Raw genomic sequence first — 24,714 nt, forward strand, 5'->3', positions numbered from 1 at the left:
CATTACTATGTAAATTTACTATTCTACTTTCATTGTTCAGGCCATTTTTGACAAGGAGAACAAGGAGGAGTTTCTCATCACTATCTTTTTGAAAGTTTAATTGCATGAAACATTTAGCAAAAGAAAAGAGGCATAGTTTGCTAAGTTTTTTTTTAAATTACCTCCAGTTGAAACATGTCAAAAATCTGTTAAGTTTGATAAATAAAGATGGATGTAAATGAGTTTTGCTACTTCCCCTCCTTCTCATAGTTTCTGCCTCGGTGGTTACTTCCCTCTGCTAGTTTATTTTATGCCATAATGTTCAAGAAAATGTTGAGTTTATCACAGACAGCAGACACCTGCAGAGAAAAATGCTTCTGTCATTAATAATAATTGTAAAAGTAGTCATATGACAAAAACTGTTCCTGGTCACAGCCTTTTCTTCATGAAAGTAGACATTCAACTCTCCGCAGTTTCTTCAAGCTATTCAGACTAAGAGTCTTTCCTCCAAGTGGTCTTAAGCGGATATAAGTCAACTGTCCTTGACTTATGACCATAATTGGGACTGGAAAATTCATTATTAAGCACTCTGGTTGTTAAGTGAAGCATTATGGTTTTATGACCTTTTTTTGCTGCAGTCATTAAACCAATCTGGCTTCCCTTGTTGTAATAGGATGTGAGAATGGACTTAGGAAGGATCCATTCCACCCTAATATATCAAGCAGTTAAAAGTAGTGGTGTTTTGTACTTTTAGACTTAACAAATTTCTGTTAATGTAGCTTTTAGCTCATCTAGCTGTGTTTCCTGCCTGGTTTACCCAGGAGGATTGACCTCCATCTATAAAGTTAAAATAAGCTTGTGGAGAGCGGTGAATAGTGGAGCTGGGACATTCATGCTACAGCACAGAATAACCAATTGGGATGGAGATGTTTGGATACAATGAAATGAAAGCAGCAGGTGAATCAGACCAATATAGAAAACACTACTGATCATTACTGATCAAATGGGCGGAGCCTGGGCCTCCCTGATAGGTTGGGGCAGGCAGAGGATAATGCCATGTCTTCCTTCCCTTCATAGATAATTAGTGGACAAAGTGACATTTATGAAACCCAAAAGAGAAGAAAGTTTTCAAATGTTTGTTTGTTTGTTTGTCAAACATGTACAAGATAACAAGTATAAACATGAACGAAGGAAGTAAACATAGATAAATGGGGACAGTAAGACAGGGACAGTAGGCATGCTGGTGTGCTTATGCACACCCCCTTTAAGGACCTCTTAAGAATGGGGTGAGGTCCAAGGTAGCCAGTTTGAGGTTGAAGCTGTGAGGGTTGAAGCGGTAAAAACAGAGTCGGGTAGGGTGTTCCAGGCATTGACCACTCTGTTGCTGAAGTCGTATTTTCTGCAATTGAGTTTGGAGTAGTTTACCTTGAGTTTGTATCAAATGGTGCCTATAAGGAGTCCAGAGTTGTTTAGAAATCTGGCAGCCTATAAATTCACATACATTTATAAATGTATAAGAAAATAAGTATAAATAAACAAGTAACTAAGCAAAGGTAAAATTGTCTTTCAGACTAGTAAGAGATGTTGGATGCACTCATCAAGGTTAGTATTAGTGGAATGACTTGAAAACCAGAAAAAAAAAACTTTAAATTTGAACTGTTTTTATCTGGGGACCAATCATATCATAGCTATTGACAGGACAAGTCATGTTATCTCAGTCTTATATCTTGTGTCCAAACTAGAAATAATAAATATTTTTTGTACTGATATACATTTCAGGAAGATATTTATTTTTTTAAAAATCTTAGTTATTAAACCAAACTCAATTGTCTGCTTCAGTTTACTAATCCCTGAAGCTCTGGAATTCAGTATTAGATAGCAACTTAAGATAGGAAGATGACAATATGTGTAATTTTTGTATTTCTAATTTTGGATTACATCTGAATAGACATAAACAAATCCAAACCCATGATAAACATGATGGTGATTTGGTGATTCTATTTTAATAGGTATTTCTTTCAGAAAGCAAGAGCAATTGGAGGAGGCATCTCAACTGAATTGTATATAATGCCGCAATCAGTACTCTTGTTCCAACTTTCTACAATTCTGACTTGACTATAACAGATGCAAAAAGTTAATTAGATAGAAACACAGTTTGAAGAATGCAGCACATCATCAAAATGGCTTCCGACAGCAGTCTATGAACGAGAGGCCAAGACCTTGTTTCACAAATGTTCATATAGTGTCTTGCACATTTAATTCCCATTAGCACCCATTCAATCAGTTTTGCATTAGATTGTCATTGAATTCAATTAAAAAGATTATAACAGGAGTTGTAATATTTCAAGCAGTAATTCCCATCTCTCTTTATATGGACATGGCACTTAAGTCTGTAAAATATCAGTGAAGAGACTCCAATTATTATTTCAGCTTATCAATAGTACAATAATAATGTTGACGACACTCAGTATAGATTAAACAAGAATATAAAAGCTAAACTTAGAACATATTAGCAAACAACAGAGGTGTGAAGCGAGGAGATTGTTTTGATAAACAGAGAAATCTAGTCCCTATTGTACACCATAGTAAATGTCAGTGAACCAGTGTGTCTAATGCTGTGATTGAGTGATAGTGTTAGTGGCTGTATTAAATGCTGGTTTTCTAGGGAAGGGGAAAGTGCCAAATTACTTTTTAGCTTGCAGAATAGAATTATAGATGAAATAAACAGTACACAGAGACTGCATCATGGCCAAGAACTGTTTCTCTCAAATGCATTTTTTGGAATTATGCTGATGGTCTTCTGTAAAGTTCTAAAACTTCATGTGCTAACCATAAAAAATCATTTAACATCGAATAAGGCAAGCCCAGGAATAGAATAGCTTTTATATTGAAGTTAACATCTAGTGATCTGTAGACATCTGCTCGGCAAGCCAAATGTAGCCTCCGTGTTCCATGCTCTGCCTCACTGCTTCAAGATAACAAGCTGGCTTTTTGTTTTAGAAGAGCAGGTTTATTTGTTAAAAATGAAGAGGGGGAGAAATAGAGTTGCCTGAAAGGAAATAGCTTACGGTGTAAGTATGGAGAATATTATATAGCTGTACGGAGATTTGTATTTATTAACCTATATAAAGCTGGCCTTTCCTTTAGGAGTCCAGAATCAGGGACATAAAGCCTCTCAACATCTTCCTTCATACCACACCTGTGAGGTAGTTTGGGATAAAAAAACAATAGCTGAAAAGAATATAGACAGGAGTTGGTGGAGATAGCTAAGGAAATGTTGTTTGCCTTTTCTTTTCTTTAAAATATTGATTCTAAGAATATGTTTTCTCTCTCTCTTGAACAAAACTTAGCAACAGCTAGTAAGTTACAGAAAACTTTACAACCTAGGGGTAAAATGAAACACTTGGTTCCTTACCTTGACTATATGAAAGTCCTTGGATTTTGCAAACACTTAGAGATATGTGCTATATTTGAACAAAAATTGTTGGAGGTATTTCTTCATGGAGGTATTTTGCACTTTTAATTGTTTATTTTATTGAAGAATAGCAGCAAGAGAAAAATATTTAAAATGCCAGGAGGCTCTCTTATCATTTAAAAAAAAACATAAACAAACATTAAAAGCCTCTGCATGTATAAGTAGTATGTGGGAATGTCTTTGGGAGACAGGGCATAGAAAGTCAGCTCAGGGGACTTCTGGTTTGTTCCTTGTCAGAGTCGGTACAGAATCTGCAATCGGGACCGGAGACACCTTGGTGAGGTGGTGAAGAAGGAGGAAATTGCCTGGAGGGTCAAGGGGAGCTGCAACTCCCCTCCCTGACAGGAAAATCCCTCCGAAAGGCAAGTTGCAGTGGTGGTCCCAAAATGGCCACCACAAAGACAAAGAACACTCCAGGAAACTAAGTTTTGTACTGGAGCAGAGAACTAGCGAGCAGAGTGTGAACCTGGCAAAGGACATCGCTTTTGAGGTACCCCAGTATCAAATTAAAGGGTTATTCTGGAGGAAAGTGTGTGGAAGCGGCGGCCAGAGAAAGGGAGAAAGAAATTGGATTTTATAAATTTGGATTGGATTATTGTATTGGACTAATTTGGAGGAGAATTTTAAAGGAAAATACTTTAACACAACAAAGGTTTAGAAATCAAACTGGACATATATGGAACTGTAGGCACTTAAAGGGCATAACTAAATGTTGGAATTGAGTGTGTAGAGAAGAAATACTAGCTAATGATTGAAATTAGCGAACTTAATAAAAATATTATATTCAACAAAGAAAGTTAAAGAGAAAAAGACTCAAGAGCGCCACCTGATGATACAGGAAAACTTTAGTACATTTTAAAAAGAGTGTCTGGTCTTTTTCAAAGTTTGGACTTTGGTAATTAAAAGAAAATAAAAGGAACTTTAATATTGTCATAGAATCACCCAGTAATTTGGGAAACAGTTGGGAAAGGACCGATTAGAAGACCTGGAATAAAGACTCAAGAGCATGAATTGTTGAAAATAAACCCAAAAGAAATTGGCTGAAATAATATACTGGACTCTGGGATTGAATATAGCTATTAAAGAAGAGGATGTCAGCTATTAAGGAAGAGAAGATATAATGGAGGAGCTACTTGTTGATATAAGACTGGACTTACAAGACATAAGATCAGACATGCAAGATACAAGGGACATGATGAAAATTAAACTTGAAATGTGTAATTATGTACTACAGAAATTGGAAATGATGACTCAGCATACACAAGAACACAATAAACCAGAGGGTGAGGAGTTCTATAAAGAAGCCAACTTAGAAGGACAAAATTAACAACAATTATTTAAGCGGGGGGGTGGGGGGAAGGAATTAGAATTAAAAATTTATGGTCTGATAAAAGGGAGAATGGTTCGGAAAATGGTTAAAGAGAGAGGGAAAAAGCAGAAAAAGGAAGTGCAAAAGAAAAATCAAAAGAGGGAGAGAGAAAAGTTTAATAACCGGAATGAGAAAAGAGGGGAACTAGAATGGGAAAAAAGGGAATTAAGAGAAAGGACTAGAAAATAAAGAGGAACAGGAAACAAACAATGATGAAAAAAAAGGTACATTGTCCAAAGAGTGCGAGATAAAGGGTGGGAAAAAATGGGATAAGGAAGGGGATTCCGCAAAGTAATATGTTGTGATGTATAAGAATATATTGAAAATAATATTTTTAATGTATAGATGATTTATAGAGAAAATATAATGCGGAATCTGAGAATATATATATATATATATTTTTGTGTTTTATACTAGATAGGAAGATTGATACTAAGGAAGAATGAAGGTGGTTAGCTCGAATTACTAACTAAAGGGGACAATTATATTTGGATTGATAAAATGACAAATGTGACAGAAAAAATAATAATAATATGAGAAATGACAATAGAAAGAAGATGAGAATCTTAGATAACATTGTAAAATAAGATATGAGAATATACTAAGAAAAATGGAAGGAGATATAATAGGATTTGGAATTGAATAAAGATAACATTGTAAAACAAGATATGAGAACATGAATTGGGATTGGATAAGATAAGCTTAATATTTAATAAATGATAAGGATGATGCAATATGAAATTAAACAAATAAAATGAATAGGTAACTATGGTCATATTTGTATTGAGATGTGAAACCTGAAATACACTGCTTTCCAAATGAGAATTTTTTATTTAAAAAATAAAATGAAAATAGGGAGGAAATAGGGGTGGGATTCTACCGGTTCTGTCCACCTCTGTAGAACCGGTTGCTCTGAAGAGCAGCAGACAGAACCAGTTCTATTTCTGCTGCTGTTTTGGCCCACCCGCCGACCCGGGCTCTTACCTGTCCTTTATTTCCTGCTTTTTATTTATTTATTTATATGTCAATTGTTTACGAGATAATAAGTAAAAGTGTATACATAATTATGAATACATGAAATGAGTACATATAAGAAAAATGAAAGAAAAATAAAAGAAACAATAGGACAGGGACGGTAGGCACGTTGGTGCGCTTATGCACGCCCCCTACAGACCTCTTAGGAAAGGGGTGAGGTCAATAGTAGACAGTCTAAGGTTAAAGTTTTTGGGGTTTGGGGAAGAAACTACAGAGTCGGGTAGAGTATTCCAGACATTGACCACTCTGTTGCTGAAGTCGTATTTCCTGCAATCAAGCTTGGTGCGGTTAACCTTGAGTTTGTATCTGTTGTGTGCTCTTGTGTTGTTATGGTTGAAGCTGAAGTATTCATTGACAGGTAGGACATTGCAATGTATGATTTTATATACCATGCTTAAAATCAGACCGAAGACGGCGTAATTCAAGGTTTTCTAGTTCTAGAATTTCAAGTCTGGTGGCATAAGGTATTCTACAACGAGTAGAGGAGTGGAGAACTCTTCTTGTGAAATATTTCTGGACTTTCTCAATTGTGCTAATATCAGATACGTAATGTGGGTTCCAGACTGATGAGCTGTATTCGAGTATTGGTCTAGCAAATGTTTTGTATGCTCTAGTTAGTAGTGTGATATTACCAGAGAAAAAGCTACGTAAGATTAGGTTAACAACTCTTAATGCCTTTTTGGCTATGTAGTTGCAGTGGGCACTAGCACTTAGATCATTAGAGGTGAGTATTCCAAGGTCCTTTACAGAGCTTGGATCATCAACAAGATCTTGACTATTCAGCTTGTATTTTATTTTCGGATTTTTTTGCCAATATGTAAGACAGAGCATTTATTTGTTGAGATTTGAAGTTGCCATTTGTTTGACCATTCTGATATACAGTCAAGATCTTTTTGAAGGGTAGCAGTATTGTCTGTGGTATTGAACAGCTTTACATCATCAGCGAAAAGAACGCAGTTGCTCTTAATATGATCACAGAGGTCATTTATGTAGAGTATGAAGAGAGTTGGTCCTAGAACACTGCCTTGGGGGACACCACTATTGACAGGTACAGAATTTGATAGGACACTCCCAATTTTGACCATTTGTTGTCTGTTTGACAGGAATGCTTCTATCCAGTTATGCAGTTGTCCAAAGATACCATAGGATTTTATTTTTAGTAGTAGTTTTTCATGTACTACTGAATCAAAGGCTTTACAGAAGTCTATGTAGATTGCATCTATTGTTTGCCCTGATCAAGTTGTGTAGTCCATATGTTTTTGCAGTGTAAGAGTTGCAGATTACAGGATAGTTTTTTTTCTGAAACCAAATTGTTTATTGGAGAGTAGGTTGTTTGTCTCTAAGTGGAGGATGATGGATTGGTTAATAATTGATTCCATGACTTTACAGGTGACGCAGCATAAGGAGATTGGTCTGTAATTTTCAACTAGGCAAGGGTCTCCCTTTTTGAAGATGGGGATGACTGTGGCTTGTGACCATAGGTTAGGCAAGGAACTGGTCCTGAAAGATTTTTCAAAGATTATGCTTAGAGGTTTGGCTATGGCAGTGGATAACTTTTTTAAGAAATAGGCACATATTCCATCCGGTCCAATAGATAGGGATGGTTTTAGATTGCGTAGTGCTTTTTCAACATTGTCTTCTGTAAAATTGATATGTATTAGATCACTGTAGTTATCTGTGGTTCGGCTAGGAAATGCTGGGCATGATCCATTGCTGTTTACAAATACTGAGCCAAAAAATGTGTTAAAGATGTTGGCTTTAATGGTGTCGTCGTTGCAGTCTTTACCATTAGGTCCTATCAGGGGTGGGATGGACCTTGAATCTTTTAGTTTGTTGTTTACAAAATTGTAAAAAGCATTGGTGGAATTGGTGCTTAGAAGGTTTTCCTCTTGTTTAATGTGATAATTGGTGCATTCAGTCTTTATTTGGTGGCATAAATTTTTGTATCGGCTTTTGAAATTGGCAACATGACCAGATTTGTTTTTCCGCCAGAGTGATCTCTTTTTGGATTGAAGTTTCCTTATTGTTATGGGCAATCTGTTTTTTTGTTTTGTTTTGGGAGTAGTTGTTGGTACATATAGTTTGATGATTCTTTTGACTTCAAGTAAAAATATGTTGTAATGGTCTTCAACAGTATTGCATCCAGTGAATAGAGATTGCCAATCAAGGGATGAGAGATCGTTGTTTATAAGATCATAGTTGCCTTTTTTGAAATTATAATTGGGGATCACATCATTGTGGTGGTTTTTGTGTGAACGTATGTTGAGACAAAAGTCAATCATATTGTGGTCACTGCTGGAAAAGGGTTCTTTAGTTTGTATTCCGTAAATTAAATTCAAACTATTGCAGAAGATGAAATCGAGACAGTTGTTTAGTCTAGTGTTGTTGGATACTAGTTGTTCCAGTCCCAGATTTGTAACAGCATTGTAAAAGGTTGCATGTATGGTTTCAGTTGTACATTCATTTAGGGTCCAGTCAATATGAGGCAGATTGAAATCACAATTTTCAACCTCAGCTGCTTTGTGCGGCACAGCTACGGTTGAAAAAGCAAGGAAAAAGGGCTTTTCCAACTGCTGCGCACCCGCACGCAGCACTGCTCAGCTGTCTGGGCAGGTCAGCAGGTCGTAAATTGCACTCGCGTGACTCGCGCATGCGTGCGTGATGCAAAGCAACAGAACCGGTAGTTGTACCCATTGGATCCCATCCCTGGGAGGAAATTGAATAATGGAATTACTAGGTATGTTTAATTGATATGGTGGTAGGCATTTGGAGAGACTAAGGTTGAAAATAAACATTGAAGAATTATGAATTAATATGAACATAGGTAATGAGAGATATATGATATATTGATGCCACACTGTTAATGTATTGTTGTTATATGTAGATTGAAATAAAAAAAACTTTTGGAAGAAAAAGAAAGTCAGCTCAGGAAACAAGATAAAAATCATTTTTTTCCTACACCAGAAATATGGACTGGGCAACTGACTCAGACAGGATCCTCTCTAGTTTCTTGGGCTGTAAAGGAGATAAGATAAACAAATGTACTTTGAGACTTGCAAGATTCTATTAATGTTACCTTACAATAAAGTAGAATTAGCTCATCTAGGTAGTTGTGTTTCCTGTCTGGTTTACCTCACAAGCCTGATAGCATGAATGGACAATTTGAATTAGAAATATGTTGCTATGGGAAAGTTAATTACCCCTCTTCCATACAATTGTTCTATTAAAGTATCTGTATTTGTTTCAACTAGCAGATTGCCATGTCACATATTGTTGAGATTTAAATATTAATTAATCAAGAAAAATAGTAATCCTAGTATTAAACATTTGACATCAAAATATTACTATTAGATAGAAGATACATTTCCTCAAGAAATGCAGTTAGCTCCTTCTGCCTATGAGCTGTTGCAAGAGTTTAGGAATATTATATCTTGGGCCTGAAGCTCCAGTTGATTTTTGCAAATAGAATATCCAAATTTAAATGATCTCTTGCAGTAGCAGGATGGAGATAGTGCATCTATCCTTCTTCAATTTGACCTGCCAGCTGTTTTGATGCTATAGACCACAGTATCTTTTGGGGTCTGCTCTCAGATTTGGGGTGGAGGAAAATGGTTTTCTGCTGGTTCATCTCCTTCTTCCATGGCTAGTCCCAATTGGTATTGATAGGGGGAAAGAGTTCTAGGACGATTGAAGAAGGGGATAAGGGAATCCAGGGGGTGGTTGGTGGCTTGAGGCCACACCCTCTGCCTTTTAATTCACCTTTTTATTTATGTATTTTTGTTCTTAATTCTGTTTCTAATTGTGTTTTTAATATGGTTTTTTGGCTTTTATCTGTAAACTGCCCAGAGCCTCTTAGAAAGTGAGATGAGGGTGATGATTGAAAAAATAAGAAGAGCAAATATTTGCTGCTATGACATGAAATCACCTTTCTCTGGATGGTTAAGTTACTACACTTTTATTCATATTTCACTATTGGGTAAAGTATTTTTGTTACAGATGATTTTATAATACCGGAACAATGATGTTTCAAAAATTTACAAAGAGTTCATTATTAATTAAAAAAAACAGCTAATAAGTTTGTTTCAATTTTATTTCTGTCTTCTTTGTCTTTGTTAATTCAGATAGATAGGTTTTTGTACCCAAAGTTTCAAGTTTTCCTTTTAACCTTAGTTCTTTGATCTTGACATGATAGGTCAAACCACCACACACCATATAATTGTACAGTTTTAAGTTGCTTGCTTCTTCATATCCTCATCAATAGACCAGTCATAAGAATGGAAATTGTTGGATTAGAAAGAGAAGAGAGGAGAGGAGAGGAGCTGTCCCAGTTCACTCAAACTGTTTGGTTTTTATTGAGACTATATGGGATTATCTGGGAAAAGGTCTTGGGATTAGACATTTTCCAACTGTCCTCCAGGACATGAATTGGAAACACTTTGAAGCTTGTTCAAGGAAGGCACTTGTTGAGATGGATGTCCATAGAATTTGAATACATCAGTATGTGTTTTTCATTGCTTACTAGATTTGTGTCAGTGATACCTCATACACTTATTTTTGATTTGTACATTTGAGACATACGTATGTATTTCAATTTATATTCTATCAGGCCAAGACAGTGTAGACAGTAATCCTATGATACCATATGTCTCTCTCTCTTTTTTTAAGCTAGACTTATATCCAGCCTTTCTTCCAAGAGCTCAAGTCAGCCTACAAATCATCCAATTTCCCTCCATGATCGTCATCATTCTATTGTCACATCTCTGTATTTAGCTGTGAAGCATTAACATCTATGCACAACTGGCGACTCTAAAGCTACCCAGCAGCTTGCCAGTTTCTGTAAAAGAATCCTATCCATTGCCCAGCTTCAATCCTAGAGTTCAGTGCAATAATGTCCGAATCAGGGTCAATGTGCTTGTCAAATAGCCATACACACCTACTATATAAGGAATTCCCTGTCTCTGTATGTGCCTGCAAATACAATATGATTAGCTAGAGTGGATACATTCTGGGTCCCATTGATTAAGCAGTAGCACCTCGCAGGACTCAGGAAGGATCTCTTCTCAGTAATGACTCCTGTCTTGTGGAATGGTATCTCCTTGGAGATCTGTAGTCCTCCTGCCCTTCTGATTGTTTTTGAAAATTGTTAAAAACCCATTTCTTCCAGGCCTTCACTTATAAAGGTGATTGGACCCTTCTGGGTTTTGCTTCTGCTTTCCAGCCGTAATTCCTTTACTTAGATATGTCTTGTTTTCTTTTTTAATTGTCAGTTGCAATTATAATTTAATGGAATGAGTTATGTGGAGCTAGATGACCTCAAAACTGAATGAATGAATGAATAAATAAATAAAAAAATCCATGTACCTTTCTTTCTAGGAGCACCTCATAATGTGGAACGCTTTTATTTCTCAGTCTAATTTTGAGATTTTGGCAGAATTTACCTAGCTTGTCAATGCCTTTAAGTACCTTTACTTGATATCTTCTTGGTAAGTGGCAAAAGAAAGTGCAAGCACTTAGGACATCAAGACATCAAGAGTTCCTTTTTTAGAAAATAATGGCATAATTCAGGATGCATCTATTCAGAGATGTACTTGTTTGAACTTAATGGAAATTAATTCCAGGTAAGTACCTTGCAATCTGTTTTATTTTAATATATGGTTAAGAAAAATGTGTCAAAATTTTAACATTTTATCTTTATTTGACCTTTTCTATTTTTTCTTTAACTTTTTCCCCATGTCTGACTTTTCTTTTGTTAACTTTTACCTCAGACTCTAAAGTAACTGTATATACTAATTGCAAAGCTATTTATTATTTGTTCAGTACTACCGTATTGCCACCTGCTGGAAGAAATGTAAAAGAACCACTTGTATACCATAGTTTTAGACTTCGCAGATCCTATTTATTATTCATTTATTTATTGTCTTCTTTAGTTTATTAACAATGTAATAACACACTGACACAAATACCCCCAAAACAGAAATAAAAGTCCAATAAAGTCTTCATATGTCAAAAACAGTATAACTAAAATCAAGCATGGAGCATGGAGTTTCCCCTTTTTCATAACCTCAATAATTCAAAATGATCACTAAATCATTCTATGTGATACATTACTTGTAGAAGGAAACTAGTGTGTGCACATACACACATACACATATGAATATTATACACATAATTTTCATATACATAAAAATACATCCCATTCATGTACTGTATAATAGGAATACATTGACAACTTATTCAGAATGTTTGAGGGAGAGAGAGAGAAACAGCATCTTCCTAAAGGCCAAGCTGTAAATGATATGCATATACATGAAACAATGAGGACAAGGGCCTTTTCATCCTGTACCATTTGAGACATACACTTATTATTGGAAATATATGTTAGACTTATATCCAACCTTTCCTTCTAAGGAGTAGGAGTAGGTTTTCCATTTGGTTACATGTAGAAGTGGAGAAGAAGTAAACATTCTCGCCTCCTGTCACATACATGTACTTTGTTCCTCCAAATTAAGTTGGCTCTGAGTTACAGGGTGTCCTGTCTGATTCCTCTGCCTTGTAGGCAGCTTCAACTGCATCCAGCTAATTCAGCTGATCACATTTGCCTTTTTTTAGTCAGAATCCCTGTGTTAACTCATATTCTTATAGGCTGAGCATTTCTGCCCACAGACACAGGCAGAATTTTCCTTTGTATTTCAAAAGGACACGTTTCAATAAGAACACATTTGTGTGCACAAGGTGTGCAGGAATGTACTTGAACTCCTGGAAATAATTGCATTAAGATTTTCTGAAGACTACAATAAAGATTACAAAACAATTCTACTTTCTACACTTTCAGCTAAACTACAATAAGTACCAAAGTCCAGTTATTGCAACTGGACTTTCTTATTTCAGCTGTTTGGTTATATGATCAAGTCCTGCTGCTGAAGCCTTTGCTTTTGATCATTTAAAATTAAAATCTGATTCTGGCATTAATGTCTGATGCATTGAACCTGGAATTTGATTACAGAGTGGCAGCTTCTTATAATATGAATCTTCTGCTTATCAAGCCAGCTAGAAAGGGTAAAGTGTTCAGGGAAAACATGGTTGAACTTTGAGCTATGTCTGTACCATTGTTGGCCTGTAAAGGTATTACCTTTTATATTAACATGGGGATTGTTGCTGTTCTGACATGTTGCCAGAGACAAGGCAAGGACACTGCTGTGTTCCTGCCTTGTCTCTGGTAGAAGCTGGATGGAAGCAATCTCAATTAAAATATCTCTGGGGAACATGAAGTAATGCCAAAGGTATTCACTGATAATAAATAGATACCTTGTAAAACTCTCAGACTAGTTTTGCCAATATTCACATTTGCTTAAAGCATTTTATTTAGTCTCCTAGCACATTATAAATTAAAATTTCCCATATTATATATGTAATTCTATACTGCCATGTTTTCTTTATAATCCAATGCATTGGGAGACATCTTAATTTCTAAGTGTGGGTAAGAAACTGCTCAGAACAAAGGGAGGGAGGCTGAATTAAGTATCTGGAATGGTTTACTGTAATATTTTTTTTAAATGTGTCCTCTTCAAATTATCTTCTTAAGGATAGCATAACATTGTGCTGTCCAGAATAACTTCAACCCAGGTTATGAGCGAAAGAATCTTTTCACAAAGATATTTCACAAACATAATTATACAAGAAATACTGTGACATTTACCTACATCAGAGGGTTGTAGAACTCAGGTGAAGCAACTCTGACCTAATGTGGTGAAAAAGAAGAATTAGTATAGTCAATAATTTGAAATATATATAATAGCATAAGGTAGGTTTATTATGAAGAAATCATATATGTGTAACTTGATCAATAGCATGAATTATTGTATGTCAACTATTGAACAATTCAGTTGGCCATAATCTACCTTTACTTTATATGACAAATACAGAATGGTGCAGGGTCAAGAGGATCTGGCTTGGCAGCTACAGTATATGTATAAAAAAGATTTCAGTATCCAAGCAGACTGCAAATTGAAAATGAGCTGGCAGTATGCAGTAACTGATAAAAATGCTAATGCAATTTTAGTTGCATTATAAGTAGCATAGAGTCCACATCATGAGAAATAATAATTCTGTTCTATTTTGTGATGACCAGGGGCATCTGAAGTGTTACATATTAAGCAGAACTCTGTCTTTTGAATGGTGACTTTAGATGAAGAATCTAAGAAATGTTCCATAAGGAACTATTTAAAGAGCTTTTTAAGGGAGTTTAATTGAAGGAGGGAAGATTAATAGGAAATATGATAACTCTCTTCAAATATCTAAAGCGTTGTCAGAGAAGGTGAAGCAGATTATGTTGCTCAGAAAGATGGACTTGATTCAATAGCTGTAAATGCCAGAAAGCAGATTTCAGCTCAACATTAGAAAATACATAAATCAAATATTAAAAGGAGTTTTATAATGGAACTAACTTGGTGTGGAAGGGGGAGGGGGGTGTTTTGCTGGTAGCTAAGCAGAGATAGACACACCTGATCTTTCCGTTTTCTCTGTCCCTGAAAAATATAGCTCTCATTAAAAGCAAAGCATTGGGTGGGATGATCCCTTCCAAATGGGAAGTTAGATTTCTAAATCTAGAGTTCTATTATTTTTACAGCCCTGTGTTTCACTGTTTTTACAATGTGTCAGACTTCTCTCCTTGCCATCTAAATTGGAAACAATTACTCCAAGAGCTATGATTACTAATATTGTTAAAACAATATTGCATTTCTAAAGTTGTTTAGAAGAAAGATAAGGAATTCTATCAACTGCTGTACATTTAAACATAACACCTATAAATCAGTTGTCTATGTCCTCCTGCACAAAGATGTCTACCCTAAGAATAATTATATTTGACACAACATGAATTTTTAAATAACCTGGATCACTACTTTAAGCAGTAGGCTCAATTAAATCAAAATGATAAGTAACAAGTCTTGAAATCGCAGAAAACAACAGAACAGAAATAGGGATAAATTGGTCTGGACTGAATTGTGATTTGTAAGATCATTTTGTAAGCCCTGCCTCTTCCATTATCCTGGAGAAATACTTTTGAATATCACCTAACAAGCTCCATTTCCAGTTTTATAGTTAGACAGGGCTTCTGGATGTAGCGACCCTGTCCCTTGTACCCCTACCCCTTCCACTTCTAGAGAGGCTAGCCCCACCTCTCTATATAGGATTCTTTAGGGGAGGGAATACCTATTTTCCTGTGGAGTCCTAGGTGTTCTCCGAGCTTGTTTTCTTGCAGACATACATGAATAACATGACCAAGTTTGATATTGAAACATCTGCAAAGAAAACAACCAAGCTCAACAACTCACAGTTTGGGGATCTACCAAGAAGACAGAAGATGCATAATTTTGAAAATTAATTAATTAATTAAATCAAACTTTTCACAATAGGTCCGGACATTGGGATCAAGGGTCATTAAAGTCAAACTCAATATATGGTGACCTCATCATACAACTGCATTTTTCATGTACGATTTAGTGATAAGTTAACCTGTGAGGTTAAGGTCTAGCACTTCTTAGTTCCTTCTTGGACTGATTGTAAAGCAGAAAAAAAATTACTTTTACTGAGAACTTTATGCAAGAATCATAAGTATTGCACAAAAGTAAATTAAGGAATGATGCACAATATAACAATTAGCACACTTTGATACTATATGCCAATTTACAAATTCTAAAGCTTATATTTCATCATAATCCCACATCAATATATACATAATCTTATCCACTCTAGAGTACAGCTAGTTGGGAATGTGGGGGGAGAGGTTGAAGACAATGTTCCATTCCCTTCACAAAGAATAGCTAATCACAACATGATTTGGAGATGGTGTCTTTCATATGTAAACCCGTGGCACACTGTATATGTGCTTAACAGAGGAAGCTGAACAAGCATACCCTGTTATGGCTGCAGGCAGAAATATTTGGGGGTGTTTGAAACAATATACAAATTGACCAGAGTGTTTCGCCTAATGTTTTTCATCTTTTGAACTCTTGCAGGCCTTCTACTTGAGTTTGCTATCTGTGTTTTGGGCCTAAAATTTGGTTTCTTCGATTCACTGTTTGACATTAGCAACCTACACAGGAGTTGTGAGTAATTCACAAAGACAGGCTGCCTCTAGCCTTCCTTTCCTGAAAAGCCAGCATGTATGACTGGGTGATGCAACATCAGAATGGCTGATAAATTGTCTTTTCAAGCATGGTCTACTGGCAAACTTTCCTTTGTTAATTGGCTTTCGGTGGTTGCATGGTTATTCTTGGGATATGTTGACTCCAATACGAAAACTTCAGCATTTCATCCAAATCCATTCCAGATGTAAACAGGGATACACAAGGGAGGAAATCCTGTGATTTAGGATGGGGGTAACATTGGATGCGAAAAACTGAGTTTCTGCCAAAAAACCCAAAAATCAATATAAAATAGCTTGGAATCTATTTTATCAATCCATGAGCAATGGTATGAATGATTTTATTTCAAGTTCCCTAAACCTTGGAAGCTATAACTGTGTGCCTGGTCATCTAACCTTAGTAGTACCATCCTGCATGAGTAACTTGCTACTCACACCAAAGATTAAACCTCTACAAGTGTTTGAATTTAAATTTATTCCTTACCAAGAATCAAAGGTTTTATGCTTTATGGCAGCACTCATATAAGCCCTGTATTTGGTAGTTGTGATAGTTTATTATTTTAAAATGTGTTAGCTAGGGTTAGATGTTAGGGCTGATCAGTCAGTTTGGGTGAGAAAGATACCATCAAGAGAAGTTAAAGAGTTGTAACTCCACCCTTGGATAAGACATTCAACAAAGTATCTGACCTCCTGAACTGCTTCAGCTACTCTTTTTGGACTACATGATTTCCTTCCACTTAATATCATAGGCAGAGCCAATAGATCCTGGTTCACAGAGCATAAATATTGAAAATATCAGACATATACTAATAATTGGAGCCATTATTCTATTCAGGTTAAAGAAATTAACAAGTTATCTGTCTTCTGTCCTGAAATAGTCATCAATGTGTCTGCTGTTAGGATTTTTTTTTATTTTTATTACTGATACAAACATTAAAAAAAAAACTCTCTGCCTGAAGGAAATGTCTTTGTCCTTTGGAATATGACTTGGTAATTTATTCAAATAAGGCGGTGTAGTCATTTTGAATTAGCACATGGCAGAACATCCTGATAAAATAAAGTCATTTTAAATTTTAAACAACCTTTAATATTTGTAGAAGTAAATATGCTTTAATTTATCAGCAATTTAGAAGTAATGGGAATTGTCCGAAATTTTAATTCCTCGCAATTTAGTTCACTCACACTGCTTGTCAAACAGTCAAGTGATAGGATGTGTAAAGTACTGCTAATTGTTTCGGCACAAGACAGTGCTTCAATGGGAAAGAAGAGAATGAAACACTAATGAAATTTTCTGATCAGAACAGAATAAGAATTGTGGGAAGAGACGAGGGTGGCAAGGGCTTTAATTATTAAACCCTCAAATTCTTCAAAAGCTCCTTCGCTCAAATGCACAAAACTACAGATTTCAAAATAATCTTGCTTAACAATTGACAGTTTATCAAACCAAAACAATGTTCATGGTATTTTTCAGATGATTAACCTGAATTCATATGACACAGTCAGCAGCCATGAAGGTGCCTATGTGATAGACATGTATTTTTATACAGAATACACATAGAGCAACTCAGAAATGTAACACAGCCTGCCAATTTGTAAATATTGATTCCTGGACTAAATTACCAAATCTTAGCTGTCTTTTCCAATTGAATGGGTCTGTGGAGAGTATGAGTCATCTCTGCATTGAATTAAATAAAGCTCCCTCCGTATGTCTCAATGTTTATGTTTGAATCATTTGATTCTTACTTATGAGATAAGACAGAGAAACAGCAAGAAAAGAAGAGGTTTCTCCATTTTATTTTTTCACCTTTAGTTTCCAAATTAAAAATCATAACACAAGCTATGTCAATATTTAACTAATTAAATTTGAAAGGATAATTAGATCAGAAAGTATAAATTCTAGATACTAGATATAATATTAAAATACCTCCTTATTAATTCACTTATTAGCTTAAGCTACAAGGACATGCTTTCTATATATTTTCCAAAAGCTGCTGAGATTGGAAAGGGTTGAAATAATCATAATATTTTTAATGACTTCTTCGTCTATCTGAGATTGTCTTTTTTAAGTATGTAAATTTAATACATGTCCTACCATTAATTGGACATACTTTATCTTAACCAAATATTTTATTCTCAACTTGGTACAGTTTGTTCTACACTGCCTAGCATTCATTCAAAATGTGGTGTCCAATTTGGTGAGGTCTTTGGGAGAGAATACAACAAAGAACAACAAACACAAATGGTAGCATGGAAAACAAGTCCTCTAAATACAATGAAATATTCCTTAATTCTAAGGAAATGTAGGCATCCATAGAGTAGCTTATTACTTCCTGATTAGTATAGCCCATCTCATCCAGGAGACAAATAATCAACTGATAACAAGATGAAGCTGTTACCTATTTCTCTGCTTTATCTGGCAAGCAGCTTGAATCCTAATTATATTTTCTTGGTTCTTAGTTTGTATACACTGAATCAGTTCTCTGAATTACAAATAAAATTGAGCAGGGAAAAGCTGAAAGGGCTGTCATGTAGACCATACTGAACAGCTGGAGGAAAGAGAGAATATAAATCTATATAAATATTAATCATAATGTATTATCATGAATGAAGGCAAATATATGTATCCTAGGATAATGTTACAGTATCCAATCTGGGCTAGTCACCAGGAGATCAATTTAGTGACCAACCCAGATTGTATCCTGCATTATGTACTGTATTTAGACTGCAAGCCCCATATTGTAATTGTCTAGAAACATCCTATTGATCTTAAGGAATTCTACTTCTGAGGATGTATTCATAGGATTTCATGGTAAAAATATATCCAGTAGTCCAAAAAAATCATTACAAGGACCACAGAGATTGTAGTTTTCTTTCTGTTGTAGAGAAAGACTAATTATTGCAAGCTCCTCATGTGGTAAGGACAGAAAGAAAACATTTCATGCTCATTTATTTAGGAATCTAATAATGGGTCAACCCATTTTCTGTGAACTTTCTGCACCACTGCCTCATTATTTGCATAATACTGCAACACCCTCTTTTACTGACATTAAGCGACTTGGTCATTTCTCATCCTATAGTCCCACTTCAGTTTAGAGTTTTTTGTTTTTCTTTTGTTATCAGCCTCCTTTCATCTCTATGGAAACACTTCCTTTTCCCCCCCCAGCCCTTTCCCCTCACCTAAATTGTACACACACCCCGCCAAAAAAAATAGGTGTTTTTTTTAAAAAAACAGATCTGGTTCAAGACCTCTAGAATCTCATTTAGTCTGACAATCAGAATCTATCTTTTTGTAATTTTATTTATACCTTTTACTTGAGAATTGCTGGAATAACAACAATAACAATAGCTTGGAGATCTTAGAATAGAAGAGAAAGAACTGGATAAAATCGCAAAATACAAAGACCGCAAATAAAAGTAGAATGACTGTGGCAAAAGAAAGTGAAGATACCATAGTATCAATAGTTAGAGGCTTCTTGGGTGCAATCCCAAACAATTAGGGCACTGCTTGAACACCATCACAGCATTGACAAAATCATCATCAATCAAAGGCAGCTTTACTTGGAACAACTTATATCTTTGACACCGTCAAACAACAATATCAAATAACAAGATCTGCCTATCCCATGGGAAGGACTCACTACGTGGCTAAAAATGCTAAATCCAGTGTAAACAATCATAACAACAAAAAATACAACAATGACAGTATCTCTGAGGCAGCAAATTGATAATCTCTGGATAAGGTAAATCTTTAGTTTTCCTTTTCATTCACATTTTGTGATGTTGCAAGCAAAAAAATAAAAAAACATGTACAGTACCTCCCATTTTTAAAAGCACAATATAAAAATCCATACATTACAAATCTATCAAATGAACATTATGCTTTCAAACCAGAATTTCTGACAGTGTATTATAGTATACTACCAGGTTCCTTTATTATCCAGTTCATATTTGGAACAGGATAACAAAGAATATCAGTATCAAAACAGAGTCCTCTCTCCCATCATTTATATTAGAGAAGTTTATTGCACTATGGAGGAAATTCCATGTTAAAGAATATTTCTAGGTCTTTCATTTTTTGCTTTCAATCTGCACCTTTCTAAGGGATTCCATTTACATGCCATTTCTAGAGAACTTTTTCCTCCTTTTCAGCCCCATGTTTTAACCTGAGTATTTATAATAAATATAGATCTACCTATCTTAGTCTGTAACTTTTATATTATTTAATAATGGTGGAACTGTCTACCTCCCCTCATGTCCTATGGTTGATAATACAAGTACCTTCCTTCAGCAGTGGGGATCAAACCCTGAAATTGCCACAAACCTCTTCCCTTCACCTCTAAAACAACCTTTTGGTTTTTAATTACTCCTGCAAGTGAGAGCAATCAGAGGATCCTTCTGTGACATTTTCAAGTTTTCTGTCTGCTCCACTTACAGGAAACAAATGGGTCTACTCAGCTCCATCTAGATTGAGTTTTTCATGAAGTCATTACTTCTGTCACAGGGGCTATTTTCAAATTGAAAAATCTGAAACAATAAATGATGGTGAAGCAGTTAATAACTGTTAAGAAATCACATTTGGAAAATTGCATTTAAGCAATAACCTTTCTCCCTGTAATTAAATGACAGAAAGGTCCTGGTTTTAATTAAGTCAGCAATTTATAGTTATGAAGCTATACTTCACTATGCAGATTAGAAGATGATAGGTCACAGAACACCCTGAGTGCATTTTTAGCAGAGCTGATCTGGTAATTACTCCACTGTTCAATGGTGACCACATTGAACCGTATCTCTAGATTAAACAATTTTCTTTTCCCTGCTCCATGATGTATAACTAGGATGAGTAAATGTATCACTAAGACGGCACCGAGCATCTTTAAATTAAAATGGATTTTAAATGAGGGGGCATGAGAGAAAGAAGTAATGTTTGAAGAGCAGCGGTAGAAATGAATGGGCCACTAGGCAAGGCCTGCGAGCTGAGAATATATCATTGTTTTACAGAGCTCTCAATCTTGCGCCAGAATATTTAGGGTAGATTTATGAGGAAGTAAAATGCTAATGTTAGTGTATTTATAAACATATGATGGGGATTTCATTTATAATTTATTCCCTGGCTCTGCATTATGCAGCCTATGAAAGAAAATGAAATGCTATGTTGGACACCAAAAGAGTTCATTAATATAGCCTTCACATTTTATTTAACTAAGACCCCAGCTTGGATTACACACTGATTATTACATTGTGATGTACGCATATATGTATACACATTGTGTCTGGTTGCTATGGCCTTTTGCTAAATGCTTCAGCTGAATTTTGGCAGCATACAGTTGTCTGATGTATGGTTTCCTGGTCGATAGGTAAAGGAACAATGTCCTTCTTGCAAAAAAAAAAAAGTACACAGACATTGGATATTAATTTGATTTGTTTGTTCTACTAAGTTCCCTTCATAGAAGGAAAAGCCAAGCTGGTCACTAAATTTCTCTTCATGTTAACAACAACAAGAATAACATTAACAAAAACATTTTAGCTGTGGGATCATACAGGATATTATGGGAAAAGCTGTTTGCAAAAATCATGTTCACACATAAGACAAAAATATTGTAAAGCATATTGCTCTATGTGTTCTCTAAGTATTGGGAATAGCACCCCAAAAAAGAAAAAGAAGGTTATTGCTGACAAAGTCCCAGGGGCCAATCCACATTGTTATGGGTCAATAGATGAAATGTGCAAAATTGTTTGATGATATTTATGGAAATGTGTTTGCCTAGGTCTATATTGTCCAGATTTTGTAAGGTTTACTGGAGTTCATCAAAAGCAGCATTGAAGTTGAGCAGAACAAGCAAAATTCCGAAGAGTGAATCTTTAGGTCTCTTGCAATTCAATTGGTAATCTTTTATGCTTTTAGCTTTGGCTGCTTTTCTCCAGAACTGTTAAAATTCTTTCTTTCAATAAGCAATTTATTTAAAATACTTTCATTTAAGATTCTTTTCTTTCATTACTGGGGAAAGTCTGCTTTGAACTGAGCTCAGTTCAGACCTCATGGACACTTCTGTGTAATTTTCTTGGCACCAATAAGGATGCGGTTTGCCAGGGCCACTTCTGGAACTTTAAAAAACAACAACTCCCATTTGATTTCCTGATATTCTCTTATTCAGGTATTCACCAGAGGCTCTACTTAGCTTTTTGAGGTCAGCCAACGGGAAGCAAAGTGAGATAAATAATGAAAGGAGCATCCTGACATCATTACACAATGAAGTAACTTAGATTCTTGGATTAGGAGACATTATTTGCAGGGGTGGGATTCAATTTTTTTAACAACTGGTTCTGTGGGCGTGGCTTAGTAGGTGGGCATGACTTGGTGGTAATGTGACTGGCTGGGCATGGCCAACTCAACATCACTCACATTGAGGCACGCATCTTCTTGCCTGGTCTCCCATGACTGTGGAGATGCTGCAACAATCGTAAGTGTGAAAAATGGTCATAAGTCACTTTTTTCAGTGACAAGCAAAGTACCAGCAAAGGAGGGGGAAAAAAACTCCAGAGAAGTTCTTGAGACAGGAAGTCTAGTCCTGCAAAAATGTAATAAGGGTTAACGGAGGGGCAGTTTCTGTAAGCAACACCAGAATGTTTCCTTCCTGCCTTCCTTACAGGATTAGGCCAGCAATTTCTTCTAACAACCCGTTCTCCGAACTGCTTAGATTGTTAACAACCAGTTCTAGCAAATAGGTGAGCACCTGTAGAATCCCACCCCTGCTTATTTGTAATGAGGTTAGTAGAAATTGAAAGAAATTCTTTGCAAACTCCTTTCATCAAAAGTGTATTGTTCTGGAATTCAGTGCCATTTTATTTCATGTGAGCTTGTAAGGAAAAACTGACTTTGGGGATATAGTGAACAAGGGCTGAAAAATAATGATTTGAAGTGAATGTGTTTACTTTCAGTGGTTTATGAAATGTTAGTGTGTTCACTATTCTACTGCCTCTTCCATACACATGTATTGGGGAAAGATTTTTTTTATCTCTTTCCTCTCTATTTCCTCGTTTTGGGGGAGAGAGTCCACAATCTCTGTCTAGTTGTGGCATAATTTTTTAAATTTGATCAATAATTTGTTGGCATTTTCAACACTACCACATTTGAGCTTATTTTCTGTCATGCTGAGGGATAGATAGATAGATAGATAGATAGATAGATAGATAGATAGATAGATAGATAGATAGATAGATAGATAGAGTCCAATTCTCCTTATGGAATTTTCCCTAATATTTTGGGAAAATAGAAAACCTTGAAAAAATAGAAAGCCTTACACTACATATTTATTTATTTATTTGGAAAATTTATATTGCTTCCTACTCATGACTCAAGGCAGCTTACAGAAAATAAAAAAAAACAATATACATGAAATAAAAATAAAAAATAAAAATAACAAAATAATAATTCCCCACCCCTCAACCTGGCAACAATACACTCTTATACCAGTCATTCAATGGGCTCCGTCCGTGCAGGCCTGCTGGCAGAACCACATCTTCAGGGCCTTCTGAAAGAGTGTCAGAGTGGGGACAAGTCTAATTTCTGGAGAGATTATGTTCCAGAGGGAGGGAGCCACCTTGGAGAAGGCCCTTCTTCTGGGTGCTGCCAGATGTATCTCCTTAGAGGACTGGACCCACAGCATTCCTTGCCTCCTTGCTGTAATGGGATGGGTGGATGTGACCAGCAAGAGATGGTCCCTCAGGTAATCTGTTATGAAGGGCTTTACAAATGACAACCAGCACCTTGAATTGCACCCAGAAGCAAATCAGCAACCAATGCAGCTCCTGAAGGAGAGGTGACAAAAAGGATGATATATGTGTTCAGAATGAAGACTTACAGAATAGTTAGCAAGAACAACTCTTCAGGATGAGCAATGAAAATAAAGACAATAAGAGAAAAGGTTACTCCATGCCTCTTATAATTTCAACAATATACAAAATGTAGTTTCAGAATTAAAATAAAAGTTATTTTACTACTCATGAGGAGTAATATAAACAAGTTTCACTCAACATGGGAATGAAAATATTGTTTTATCTTACAGACTTCCAAAAATGTTCCTATAATAATGGATGTAAAATACTTTGACTCACCATCATTAAAAGAAAAGAAAATCCTCTGTTTTGGTACGCGAAGTCTTACAGAATTCAATATATTCAAATAGACATTTTGATGGCAATATCTGCATATTCTTTTATATTTAGGTCATCTGTTAGGAGGTGTAAAAAATTAAGATGGTCGCTATGCTATCTACTCTAAAAACAGGTGGGGCTTCTGTTGAGTCCTGCCACCATCTTCCATTTTTAACCCCTACACCCACCTGCCGCCGCCAATATAATAAGTGGTTCTGAGTGATGAAGGTAAACTTTTGGGAAGCCCTATCCTAGAGGGACAGATGGAAGCATTATGAAGCATCTGGAGGGACCAGAAGAGGTATTAGGGAGTGAAGGAATACTAAGTAAAGGTGATAAGGAATGAAGAAGGACAAATATATCTGAGCTTTTGCATCTCTTGCTGATTTTGCTTGCTTTATCCAGTTCTGGTTCAGGACAGTGAATTTCTTTTGCTTGTTATGCTGTGGTGTGTGTTTGTCTGCCTTATGCATATGCTTTGGTCTGGCAGAGGGGGAGGTTTCTGGGTGGAGGCAGTATCAGTGTGGTGTGAGTGGGTAGCTAATTTGCTTGTTTGACTCT

The sequence above is a fragment of the Pseudonaja textilis genome, chromosome 1 (assembly GCF_049901715.1).
Source record: "Pseudonaja textilis isolate UNSWEBS1 chromosome 1, rPseTex1.2, whole genome shotgun sequence".
NCBI lineage: Eukaryota > Metazoa > Chordata > Lepidosauria > Squamata > Elapidae > Pseudonaja > Pseudonaja textilis.